Genomic DNA, 12,094 nt, shown 5'->3' on the forward strand with positions numbered 1-12,094 from the left:
GCTTCAATTTAATGTCTAGTTACATAAAGTTTATGAACATTGCTTATTGGTCCAAATGTTGATCCTTACTTTGTAATTACTGCCAATTATTAAAACAAAAGCCATAGGGCTCATAGGGAAGACACTACGAATAAACTTGCAGTTTACCTGGTGAAGTCAAAATCACCAGAAAGTGGCCAGAGTTCCAGATTCAGTTATGAGTGAAAAGGCCTTTTCTACAATACTGCTTATACAACTGAGGGACTTGAGGAGTGCAAATTCATGATCACAGCCCCTGCCCTCTGTGGAGGGAGGGGGAGAAAGAAGAGCTGGAGATCGATCCAGATGCTGGTTTAGGTGATATCAGATCTGGAAGGGGGTGAATAGCAGAGAAACTCTTCTGCTTTCCCAGCCTTCTGCAATTTGAACAGCAATGTGGTCGAGGGCATGAATTCTAGAGCCAGTCAGCTCTGGAATCAAATCCCAGCATTGTCATTGGTGATCTGTATAATTTTGGGCAAGTTTTTCACTTTCTTGAACTTCAGAGTCTTCAATGAAATGAGAATGTTGCTTACCTCGTGTGGAACATTTGTGATAATGACACGAGATTTTAGATGTAAAGAGACTGTACAGTTGACTGGCATGTAGCGAGCCCTCCATAGGTCATGGATGTTGCTATTTCTGCTCCACCGGATGTTGTGTCTCACGTTGAATCAGGAGAAGAACTCTGGGGAGGACATACATGTTAAAGCATCTGGTAAAAGTCATAAGAAAACCTCTCAACCCTGAGCTAGAAAAGAACGGACGTAGGAAAAGGTAATTATTGGTTGCAACCTAAGTGTCGAGCTAAGACTTTAAGAGTCTTCTTTAAGAGCACTTTAAAAGAAATTTCTCATTTAATATTCAGAGTAACTCTATGACATTGGTAGTTTTCATAGAAAAAAGTCAAAGCTCAGAAACGTTTTCCCAGTTTGGTTCAGATTTGGATGCATGTAGCAGAAAAGCCAAAATAATAATGACTTAAGTAAGATAGAACTGTATTTCTCTCACACTTGAAAGAAGTTTGGAGATAGACAACCCAGAATTTACGAGGAATTACACAGTGTTAGAAGCCAAACTCTAAGGCAAGGCCCTTGGAGAAGTAAAGTGAGATGAGAGGTCAGAGTAGGGGCTTGGGGAAATGATCAGGGAAGAGAAGGCATCTGAGCTTGACTTTGAGGAATGGTTAGAACATTGATAGTCAAAGGGCAGCCCCCAAAGAGGAAACGATGTGAGCAAGGAAAAGCAGAGGGAGCCAAGGAAAAGTAATTAATCTAGAACCATTGGAGATAGTGGGGGGCAGGGAGGCTAAAGGATAGTTATGAACATGGGGGTGTGGTGAGATGAGATAAAAGTTAAGACTGGACAGACAGGCTTGAACTAGCTCAGACTTCACATACTGCAATAAGACTTAATTATGAAAAAAAAAGACTTTATTATGAAGGAAGTACGGAGTCATCAAAAAGTTTTGATGAGGGATGACACAATGGCCTTCCCTTTCTGGCCTATTTTCTTTTAATAGTATTAAACAGCAGACATTCTCTAAGAGGGCCAAAGACCAATAGAAATCATCAATAGAGAGGGCTTAGAGGCATTTTCAGTTTTCCATGTGGAAACATTGTGTATTTCAGCGATGACAAATTCTCATGGAAAAAAACTCAAAGTGGGGAATGAGCACCTTTCTCTTCCAAATAGGTTGGCAATGGCCAACGTCACTGGGGAGAAGTCTTTAGTGACATGTTCAGATCTGGCCTCTCTCTCTGTGAGTTAGACTTAGCCTGGCTACCTAGGAGCAGGGCGGCCTCACTGGAATAGTGGCTGAGCAGGTGAGTGTCTACAGGGAGGTAAGAACTTTCTCTGCCTGTGCTCAAGGCATCAGGAAAGCAGATCTCCTCTCCTGGAGGGAGCGAGGATGGTAGGGTAAGTGACCTCTGTGATGGACACTCACATTCCTCATGTCCCCTGTCATTTCCACTTGTCATGTTCCAGTACCTGAGAGTGGGTTGTCAGTTGACTTTCTCCTTTCATTTAAATACTGTTTAGTCCTCTAAGGAGCCATAAGACTTGGTGATATGCTTTATTTTACTGTAGAAAATTTATTTATTTCTTTGGCACTCACTGAAAATATGATGCATGGAGACCAAAAAAGAGTAGGAAGATGATTTGAATCCATGAAAGACATAAGTCATAGCAATATTTCACTTACTGCCCACAATTTGAGAATTTTGGAGGCTTGCCGGGTAAAAGAATATATATTTTTTCATTTTCATAGGAAAAAACACTACAGTCTTATGAAAAGTTTGTAAATTTTTTCATTGTTTAAAGTGACAACTTTGAACAGATATTTTTTAAAAACATTGTCCTGAAACTTAGGTTTGAAAGATCAGTAAATGCATATAGTAACATCCCATTTATCTGGACCATCAGATATCGAGACATTTCAGAGAAATAAAATATTCAAGTATTTAAGTTGTATCCCTTGAGGGACTTAATGCTTGTGTTAAACACTTTTAATGGAAAATTTCCCCAAATCTCTTGTGTGCTCATTGCTTTCTGAAACAGCAGTGCAGTGGGTATCAGGTCCTATTTGCCTTGCTGACTTAATATTGTCCTTATGAAAGCCGGGTAAGGGATCATCCTTCCCAAAGCATACTGATTGTTTGCCCTGCCAGTGGTTGGGGTCCAGTAATGCTCCTATATCGTTACCTGGACAAGAGCCTAAGATGTTTCGTAAACTATAAAGTGTGGTACCCATGTCTGGTGTTGGCATTAGGGGTCTCTGCCCCAGAGAGATCTGGATTGCTTAGGTTGTTTTGCTTGTAATGAGAAGTCAAAAGATCAAAATTCAAATTCCAGTCTTCTCCTTGCTATACGGCCTGGGACAAGTCATTAACGCCTCTATACCTTGGTTTCCCTCTAACCAAAATGATAGCAATCTCGCCCTACCCAGGGTTGAGGATTAAACCATGTCATTGTCATAAGCTATCAGATGCCATGCAAATGTTAGCTCGTTTAACTAAAAACATACCTACCACACTCGACTCCCACCCTAGGAAGATATTTAATCAGCAGTAAGATGATCAGGCACTCGTAAGTTTGGAATAACGTGGAGGGTGGTTGCTTATGGTAAGGGATGACTCTGGCAGATGCACCAGAAGAGTTCAAGGGAGAAGGAGTCTCCCCTAAATTTCCTACTTTGAAGCTTAGTGCTGGGGACATTGTGGCGGATGAGAGTTGGGGTTAAGCAGCATACTCAACTTCCCTTTCCCTTTGCCAGCACACAAAGAGGGGGATGAGCTCCCAAAATACCTCTCAGAAGTCACATTAGTTTACCATTGCCATGCTTCTTGACATTTTTCAGGTGTTGTTAAGTGTCTCTAGTTAGGGATATGTTATTATTTCAGCATTACGTCTTCTTTAAGAGCTCCCAACACTTCTGGAGAGCAGCCTGTGGGCTGCTTCAGCACTACATGGGGCCGAGCTATAATGAGATGACCTCTGACTTGATCTTAACTCCCATCTGGATTTATGAGCTCCCACCGGGGCACAGAGGGAGGGGTTGAGGGACCAGTCAGGCTCACCAGCTGGCCAATCAGCTTAGGGAGATGTCCAACTGGGGTTTGTTTCGTAAACTGGGAATCCGCTCAAAGCCCGGACTTGATAACATTCCTTGTATAACCTTGCAACGGCAGCCACGTTCTTATTGTATAAGCTCAGGTTTAACCATAGACCAAGTAAACAGCTATGCCTTGCTAGGCAAGAGGCAAGGCAAGGAGGGGCCTGGCTCATTGAAGAGTACTTTCTTTTAATAAGGAGGGATGATATATGTGGTAGAGGGAGTTTGAATGAAAACACTATGTAAGATTTTGAGTCCAAGGTGTCAGGTCATTGTTCCAGTTTGTGATCAAAATGATCGAGTTTTTAAAATGCTATTTTAATGCTATTATAAAATAATTTAGTTTGAACGCCTCCTTAGAAAAACCCAGACTCCTCTGGGATAAAAACTAATAAAACAATTTGTAAAAGAAACACACAGGTGGAAATTCTAAAAGCTGACTTGAGGGAACAGTGGATGGTAGAAATAAACTTTTTATCTTGAAGTTATAGTAGAAGTCAACATAATAAATTAAACAGCCTAGAGAATTCATAAAACTGAATCATAAAAAAAATAAACACAAAATCCTGTGGTTTGGGTTACATAAAGATAAGCAATTCAGAGTCTGTTTCTTTAATAATAGATTCTTTCCTGTTATAAAGAGTACATCGAGGAATTGATGCAAATGGGTTTCTCTTTACTATTCTCATATTTCCCTATCATCACTAAAAGTGCCTACTTCACAGAATGTGAGAATTAAATGAGATGCTATGTGTCACTAAGCTTGACGCACAAGCAAAAGTAAATAAGTACAGTTAATCCTCTGAATTGAACTTTCCTTCTCTCTCCTTCCTCCTTCTCCTTTTTTCACCCTACTCTGCTTTGTTGGTTCTTATTGAGAACTGATTGCATGCCCGGGGCCGGTGCTGAGGTGGCCTTGTTCTCCAGAATCTTTGCTCATTCATTCACTCAACCAATGAGCTCCAGCTATGTGCCAGGCTCTCCTCAAGGCCCTGGAGACTCAGTTTTGAGAATGACAACAAGTCTTTGTTTATATTTGAGGGTTAATAAACCAATTGATGAATTAATTTAAATTATAATTTCAAGTACTGTTAAGTGCTATGAAGAAAGACAAAGGAGGATAATGGGATAGAGAACAGCAGGTCAGGGTAGGGGGCTATTTTGTGGGAAATACCAGGGAAGCCTCTCTGGAGAAGGTGGCATTTGAGTAGTGTCCTGAATGAGGTAAGGAGTAAACCTACAGGAGGATCTGGGCCAAGTATAAAGCAGAAACAGAAGGAACAGCATGTGCAAAGGCCCTGTGGTGGGAACAAGCTTGGCATCACCTTAGGAAAACAAAAGGCCAGTGTGGCTGGAGCAGAGTGAGCTGGGAGAAGTTTGTTGGAAGTGAGTCTAGAGGTATGGTCAGGGGCTAGGTCATGGAGGGCCTTGTGGGACATGCTAAGGAGTTTGTTCAGATTGTATTCTAGGATGGATGAGAAGCTATTAGAGAGTTTTGAGTCATGATATCATTTACGTATTTTTAAAAGATCACTCTGGTTACTGGAGAATACAGGAGAGCAAGGGCAGATTCGGAAATAACAATTATGGTGTTTATAAAGGGATGCAGAGGCAATGCAGATAGTGGTTAATGCTCCAGAACCAGATGGCCAGGGTTGGAAGCATGGCTGTGCCGTTGATGAGCACTGTGAGCACGGACAAGTTAAATAACTCCTCTGTGCCTTGGTCTCCTCATCTGTAAAACAGATGATAATAGTAAGGGCTCCCACTTTGTACAATTCTAGGTAGACTCACCTCCTGGAGCCCAGCGAACACGGTGCGAATGGTACCACTTGGAGCCGTGTAACACAGTGGTCTTGATCATGATGCCTACCTCATTGGGCTAAACTATCAAAATATGGAAAATGCTTAGAACTACACCTGGCATCCAAAAAGAGCTCAACTAACATTAGCTATTATTTGCAGTTGAAGTGAGAGATGATAGTAGCTTTGCTTAAAATGGTAGCAGTGGGGAGTGATGATAAGTGCTAAAGTTTGAAATAAAATTTGAAGAAAGCCTGTGCTTGTTCCCAAGGGCACAACCAGTACTGATGATGACACTCACATGCACCTCCTTGCAGGACCTCTAGGTGTGTTTTCTCAGTCTGATTCATTTTGGAGTTGAGATTTTCAGCATTTCCCTTACCAGTAGGTTTCTCATACTGTTTCTAAAATGATGATTATGTGTAGTATATGTTTTATAGTGATCGTGAGGGTTAAACAAGATACTACATGTATCCCCTAGCCTAACGCCTAGTACATTTTAAGTTTTAATAAAAAAGTGTTAGTTAACTTTATCGTCATCATCATCAACATCATTGTCATTATCATCATCTGAGCAGCTCAATGTTTATGCATAATGGATGCATATACCTATGACTCCACAAGAGAGAAAACACAGAGGTTTTCTCCTCTTGTGAGGGTAGCTAAAGAGCCAAGATGCCTTGAGGGTTACTGTCTTGAGGCCACAGTGTCCCTGAAGTCCTTTGGGTCATTTCTGAGAGACCTGTCCTTGTGCCTTCAGACATCCTCCATGGCCCCCAAAGGCTCAGAAAAGAACCAGCCCAACAAAGAAAAGAAGCACCAGAACATAAATAAAGGCATGTGATGATTCAAAAGGCATGATTCATCTTTGTTTCATTAATTTTACCACTCATAGAACTCAAGTCCATCAAAGAATAAGAAATGTGTTTATGTTCTGCTGCTTTTTCTCACCCACTTGGCTCTAATGAGTCTCAAACACGAGTATTTGGAGGTGGCAGGGGTACCCAGCAGGCCTATGAGCTGAAGATACCTAACTCCTCCTAGGTCCTACTCCTCCCTCAGCTGGATGTGGGTAGCTCTGGGTAGCTACTCTGCCCCCATCAGGCCTTAGGTCTCAGTCGTATTGCTGTCAGGTTACTCACGCACCATGAGGTAATCTCCCCATTTTATTTGTTCTTGGATGTGTGAGCCATATAATTCCTTCTTCAAAAGTTGTAAAAGTGGGACTCTGGCCAGTAACTCAACAAAAAGAGGTACCATTTTCTCATTCTCAGGCTTGGTAATGATTCCTGCCATAAGCCAGTCATTATGGAAATGACTCAGCCTTTCTCTTCAGTGTTAATAAGATTTTACTGTCTTCATTCCTAATTCAGACTGGCTTGGAGGAATGTGGGGGTCATGAGGCTGTACCCAAGCATGTCACTATGGAACTGTTTACCTGACTTACCCAGGTCCTAAGCAAACAGAGTTCATTCCAGCCCATTGCCTTCCTTCCAAGTTGGCTGCAGTCTTAGCCCAATTCACATGGGTGGCTATTCACATGGGTGGCCATTACCTACACCCTCATCTGCCAGGAAGCTGAGGCCATGGTTCTTCTTTCTAACGGCTAATCAAGCTCTTGAACATGGTTATTGAGCGGAACTCGCAATAAGGCATCTGAGCTCTCTTTGCATCTCTTAAACATCTACCAGGCTCTGTGTCTTTTTGGGGGTCCCAGTGTGAGAATTGATCCTCATATTAGGGTTACTGAAAGACCCTCTGCTTTTCTTTGTTTCTGCTTTGTTTTGTTTTTAGTTGAAGCGATCACTCTGGGGCACATCTCGGGATCCTGGCAATTTCGAAGCAAGCCAGATTCCCTTCATTTATTTGACAGACGTTGTTGATTACTTACCCAGTGCCCAGTGGTGCTAGGCATTACAGATGGAGAGACAAAGGCATAGTCCCTAACATCAGGGACCTCAAGGTCTAGTGTGGGGGACAGATGAGAAAATAAATAATTACAGAATAGTGTAGGCAGTATTGTAACAGATCTTCAGGTACTTCAGAGGCATTCAGTAGGTATCTGAGCCACATTGGTGGTCAAGAAAAGACTCCTAACAGAAGCCATGTATAAATGACTCTGGAAGGATCCAAAAAAACCATATAATCAGAGAAGGGCCAGGAAGGAGGCAGAGGGATGTTCCTAAAGAGAGAGGGAATAACGTGAAAAGCATGTGGACAAAGCCAGCTAGCTGTCATCATTAACATCCATTTTTTTCCTCTTCCTGGGCATACAGCTGGATTATAATTCCCAGTCTCCCTTGCAGGTATATGTGGCCATATGACTGAGTTCTGGCCAATGAAAGGCATGCAGAGGTGATGGGTGGGCCTGGCCCAGAAGACCTCTCATATGTGCTCTTCCCTTTGCCTTCCTACTTCAATTAATCGGGAGCAAGCAGGAATCAGGTCATGAAGGGTCCTGTGTGCTGCTTGAAGGAATTCTAAAGTTTAGTGCAAGAAATAATCACATTTAGATTTTAGAATAAATAAGGCTGCCCAATATTAGTGACAAGGTTGAACTTTACCTGAGATCTGTGCTTCTGGAAAACAGTAATGCTTAGGAAATCCCTTACTCTTTTGTCTTCCAACAACCCCCCCCCTCCATCTTTTTGTGTTTTAAGGCTAAACCTCAAAGGACCACCCACTCTCAAATGGTTGGGACAAGACTCATCTCTATCTTGCCTCAAGGCTCCTATAAGACTCCAAGATGACTCCCTTGTTTACCTTCTTGTTTAAACTCAGGGCCCCTTCCTGTTTTTTTTTGAAGCATTCTTCTTCATGAACGTTCTCCTTATTTCAACAACCTGAATAAAAACATTGCGTTAATTGTCTGGTGCATTTTGCTTGCACATTAACGTAATGGCCCTGGACGAGGAGCAGAATCTTCTAAGTGAAACTTGTTTCTACTTGACAGTAGACCGTCATCTGCTTTATTTGTCTTGAACAACTTTTATTATATATTAATTTATTTGTCATCAGTCATTCATGAAAATATAAACTCGTTTGAGGAAAGATCTTATTTTCTTGACCACTTTCTCTCCAAAGGCCTAGAACAGATCCTGGCACACATAGGCACTCAATAATTAGGGCAAATTATGGCATGACAACTCCCCCCTTCCCCAGCCTATCTGAGCTTTCTGCCATTCTCTCTTGGCTCTTCCTGCCCCTCTCTCTCTCTCTCTCTCTCGCTCATCTCCCTCCCGCTTTGTGTGTTTCCCTGTGTCATCTGCTCTAGTCTCCTTCCGCAGACCTGTCTGAACTGCCTGCCTCTCTCCTCTTTCTCTTTTTGGATCTCTTTCCTAATACTTTCCTTTCTCTCATTTTCCCCTCTCTTCTCCTTGAGCCTGGCAGTTCCTTCTTATTTCTTCAGCCCCTATTTTTCAACCAAGTTATTTACTGGGAAAGGTGAAGGGCTAGGTGAAAGGGCTTCCTCTAAAGAAAGAGGAGTGAGCTGACCAAGTCTGAGTCTGTGTCTGCTGGATAGGCACAATTCTAGTTAGTTTGGACATATATTTAGTATGCCCTTGAAGTTAAAGATTCACTAAGAATTAGCCAAGTTGGTGTTTTGGAAACAATCAACAAGGGGCCACTAAACCTTGCTCCAAGCAGGGTGCTGAGAGTTGGGGAACTAAAAAGAAGCCAGACTAGGCCCTTGCCTTCCAGGAGCTCCTAGTCTCTTCTATCTCCAAGGAGATAGGCCCCAGTCTTTCAGGAAACAGTAGAGGAACAATGCAGGGTGTAGGTATATAAGCCAGCAAGTTCTAGAAGGGATCAGCATTGTAAACTTTGGGGCATGTGGTCTGTATGTGAATGATGATAGCCAGACAGAAGAGGAGATCAGGGATTCAACTGCAGAGGGAAAAGGTGTCCTGTCCATGACTGTGAGTCTCCTTGGGCCCAAGCTTGGCTGAGGAGCCTCTTCTCTTGTTAAGCCCTTGCAGGGCTCCCCTCCCAGTCCCCTCACCAGGACTGAGAAAAGGTGCCCCAATCAATGACTGTAGATTTCCTGGAGCTCAGAGTTAAAATTGATTAGCTGGACACTCGGATGTGGCAGCAAAAACATCATAAAGATGCAGTCTTCTGCAGCTGGCTGACTTGTTCTGTTTCTAAATGGAGAATAAGTGTTTCAGCCGAGTCTGGGAAAAGCTCTCCCTCTAGTTTCTTAATAAATATTAGCTGAATTGATTTAGATACTGGGAAGCTGTCAGAAAATCGTGATTAATAAAACATGCAGTACGATACCACTTCCTCTGCAGGCTTGGGAAGTTGCACACTGGAGGCCCAGTGTGAGTGGAAGCCAGACTGAGGTAAGGAGAGAAAAAAGATGGTTAATTTGTGCCAGTGTGGAAACTCCAAGCAGATGCTGATCCACTCAGCGTGAAAACTGTGTATAGTAAAAGCAAAATGAAATTCCTTTTGTAACCAGTTTTATAAATAGGATGGGCCAAAATCTTTCTGGGAAGTGCCTGGAACAATCGTGTGGCCTCCTAAGGTGGGTCCTTGCAGTTCTGTAACTGTGGGGAGGCAGAGAAGGAAAGGATCTTTTCCTGAGCCCTGGCATTTATAACTGTGGTTTGGGAAAGAAAAAAAAGAGACAGTGGCAGTAATGAGTAAAGTAAGTAAATGTTCTCCCAAGAGGATGATTCTTGGAGCAAAAAGGGATTTGAGGGCGGAAGGAAGGGGTTAGCAGAAAAGGGTGTGTGGGTGTTTTTGGAACACCTCCCGAGTTCCTTCAGAAAAAGAGCTCTTTTCTACAGTCTTGATGCTTCTGTCCTTTCTCCCCAATAAATTTGCACAAAATACCCACCAAAACTATCCTCACGAAGACTTGTTCGTTTAGTCATTTCTTCCTTATCGGTGATGGTCTCCCTACTCACATTTCACTCCCACTGCTGACTCGTATGTAGCCTTAAAAGAGTTTTGCACCTTGGGAAGATAATTTGATAACACCAAGGCTGCTCCCTGGCCTGTATGGTGTTTGAGTTGGTGTGTTATGAGGGCGATAACAACATCTGAAGCCAAAGTTCATAGCCCAAGTTAATGAATATTGAGGGTGAAGGCCCCAGTTGCATTTCCATATCTCTTCTCCCATCAGTGACGATATGTATAAAATGTCTAAATAGCAATGCCAAAAAAGATTAACTTGATTTACTTCTGTCTCTATAAAAAATAGTATTTTCCAGGTTTCACATTTCAATATTAAGATCTCTTATGTCAGTGGTCCCCAACATTTTTGGCACCAGGGATCGGTGCTCCTATGAGAATCTAATGCCTGATGATCTGAGGTGGAGCTGAGGCGGTGATGCTAGTGCTGGGGAGCAGCTGCAAATAGAGCTGAAGCTTCATTCGCTTGTTCTTTACTCACCTCTTGCTTCGCAGCCCGATTCCTAACAGGCCATGGACCCGGTACCAGTCCATGGCCCGGGGATTGTGGATCCCTACCTTAATTTATTGAAATTTCAATAGCAATTAAGCAACACGAGTCAGGGGAGAGAGAAGGGGTAAACGTTTTAATATTTATTGACTATCTGTCTGTGCTGTGGTAGGCACCATGGGTTTGTTGAACACATTTTCACCCTCACAAGAATGGGATGTTAAGAAGTATGATCAGTCTACGGGCATGCTACTCTGAACAAGCCCGATTCGGTCTGATCGCGGAAGCTAAGCAGGGTCGGGCCTGGTTAGCACTTGGATGGGAGACCACGTAGGAAAACCAGGTGCTGTATGCAAAAAAATTTTTTTTTAAAAATAAGGGATTGTAAGCTGACACGGTCCTCACAATCTGTGAGGTCAACCAAGGGTTGCCGTGCCTAAAAAAATTAAAAAAAAAAAAGAAGTTCGATTAACCTCATTTCGCGGTTGAAGAAAGTGGGGTTCAGAAAGGCTAAGTGCCATGTCCAATAGAAGATGTAGCCAAGACAAGAATCTACATCTGTTTGACTTCAGAGCCAAAATCCTTCCCACCACACCAGACTCTCTCCACAAACCCAGAATGCCTTCCTCTGCCACTGGAATCTCCGTTGACTGTCCAGCTACACAGACAATGGCTGTTACTTTTGGTTGTAGCGTCAATGCAAGCTATCATTTTTGGAAAAGCAGAATTATCTGCTTAATAATAAAAACATCTTTTGGACACAATTGCTGTATGATTTGTAAACTTCTTGACTCCATATGATTTAATTATTACAACAACCCTGTAGAGCAGATATTATTAAGGATTATGGAGAACACCTATTGTTTTTGCCAGCCCAGTATCTATTTCTTTTTTTTCTGGGGCCAACACTATGACTTCCTTAGGAATCACTCTTCCTCCATCTCTGTTCGTGTGATTTTTCTGAGGCTGACTCCACCACCGGCTCTAGGGGTCTAGCTCCAAACCTGGCCAATGAGAGCACCTCATCACTGTGATTGGTTTAATGGGTGGGCACATGACCAAGCTGAGCCAATCAGATCAAATGGGAGTCAGCTCCTGAAATTTGACAGAAACCATGAGAAAATGGTTCTTTTTCTCTCTTTCTGGTGATTTTGCAGAGGGAGTGCTGCTGGTTATCTTTTTCTAATTTAGGGAGAGCTGGTCTGAGACTGGATCTGATCCAGAGGAAAATAGAACTGAAGAAG

General features: G+C 42.6%; 1 pseudogene; it reads left to right on the forward strand.

Moving 5' to 3' along the window:
- The first annotated feature begins 11,086 nt into the window (after nucleotides 1-11,086).
- On the forward strand, nucleotides 11,087-11,205 carry LOC112486026 (annotated as a pseudogene).
- The last annotated feature ends 889 nt before the right edge of the window (nucleotides 11,206-12,094 follow it).

The sequence above is a fragment of the Pteropus alecto genome, unplaced genomic scaffold (genome assembly GCF_000325575.1).
Source record: "Pteropus alecto unplaced genomic scaffold, ASM32557v1 scaffold25, whole genome shotgun sequence".
Classification (NCBI taxonomy): Eukaryota; Metazoa; Chordata; class Mammalia; order Chiroptera; family Pteropodidae; genus Pteropus; species Pteropus alecto.